Below are 1,732 nucleotides of genomic sequence, written 5' to 3' on the forward strand. Positions count from 1 at the left end.
AGTTTACATGTAGTTTTCCTATGGCAAGGTCAAAGTGCATATAAAATGTTATACAATTCACGAACTCTGTGTGTGTACTAGTTACATGTACATTTACATAGGCTGTTTTACGTACGCAAGTTATTATACGTGTGTACAGACTATGTAACGTTAAACAACATACATCGGAAACTTGTGAATACTTAATTATCTCAACGAGAACTCAGCTGGATAGTTCTAGAACATTCTCTCATGGATTCTTAACAACTGTTCCTGTAAACCTTAAAGATTAAAGTAATAAACATTCATTGTCATTACAGGTAATTATTGTCCAAGGCTGTGTCGTGAATACTGCTAAATGTGAAAGTGCCAAGCACAATACGATAAACCCTCGAACACCAAACGGCGCGCAAAACCCCACAAATTTTGGTGTTTTTTTGCTCATAAATCTGTTCAAAAATAGATGAGTTTTAAGACGAAGCCAGCGTCTTTCTTCCGTGTAATAGGTTATAGAGCTGTTCAATTCACTACTCACTATAATTGTTACAACATACTATTGGTTTTGTGCACGAGAGACTCATATAAAAGGGCAAGGAGCAAATTACAAAGACCGAAGAGAGATCTGCAGGCAATGTGAATCTTTCTGTTTCATGAAGAAAACTTGCCCAAAACATTGATCATACTTTCACAGGAGCTACAGTGCTCGTACTGGACGCTGACAGATTAACTTGCGGGTGACTCCACAAACCCCATCGTTCCAGCCCGAAGTACTGCCTACGGCGCAATCTTGGTTGCCGCCATTTCGTATATTTAGCTCACCATCATTTCATCTCTTGTCCTGGACGTCAATAGTACCATCACCATCCAAACACATCCAGGTACCTGAAACAAGTCAATCAGAATTAAAAAGTCCCATAACATCACTATTAGGAGATAGTTCATCTTTCTTTAAATTAAGCCATGAACCTTGTGTGGCATTTTGGCACCATGTTTCAATAATATTGTCACAAAATAAAAGTAAAGGACTATACATTGTACATCATTTCTAGAATTGTGTAAGCACCTTCAGTTTGAATGTCGTTGCAACCAATCCAAAACCATGGCCGTTCTTGGCAGCTGCATATGTAATGGAGGTGTTGTAACTCTTCTTTGGATTGAGGAACAACCATCACCCCACCCAACTTAACACAAATCTGCCTGCCCTCTTCCCATGTAACGTTGGCATCATGCACCATGTAGCATTTGTCTTGCCACTGGCTCCAAGTAGGGGGGCGTGACTTCCAACATCGCCCGTTTACAGCAGCGTAGTTTGCCATTATAAATAAACCAACAACACCCAGCAATTTGGTCGCCACCATTTTGCAGACGATCTCTTGAGAAACTGAAAAGACTGCCAAACAAGAAGGTGCAACTTTTACAAACCCGAACTGCACCGAGGTACCAAAGACTAACGTACATTTGCCCGTTCCGTTAATGTTGTCATTGAGCAAAATACTATTTCACGTTCGAAGGTCCAAGTCCCAATAGTGATCATTCGTTTTACACGTTCAAAGCACCGTCGCACGTCCAGATCTTGCCAATGCCCAATCACAAGCTCGATACTGAAGGCTCCGCCCTACTCGGACCGTTGTCTTTGTTAAACGCTATACATATTAATGTTATTCAATAGAGCAGGAGAGCTGGAGGCATGTGTAAGCCCCAGGGAAATTCTCTTATTGTCTGCTCCTTGTAAAGCATGCAGGTAGCGGACAAT

At 41.2% G+C, this 1,732-nt stretch overlaps 1 pseudogene; it reads right to left on the minus strand.

The window, feature by feature from the left end:
• Nucleotides 1–673: 673 nt before the first annotated feature.
• Nucleotides 674–1,389, minus strand: LOC139954384 (C-type lectin domain family 4 member M-like; annotated as a pseudogene).
• Between the last annotated feature and the right edge of the window lie 343 nt (nt 1,390–1,732).

Source organism: Asterias amurensis, chromosome 1 (assembly GCF_032118995.1).
Source record: "Asterias amurensis chromosome 1, ASM3211899v1".
NCBI classification, from domain to species: domain Eukaryota; kingdom Metazoa; phylum Echinodermata; class Asteroidea; order Forcipulatida; family Asteriidae; genus Asterias; species Asterias amurensis.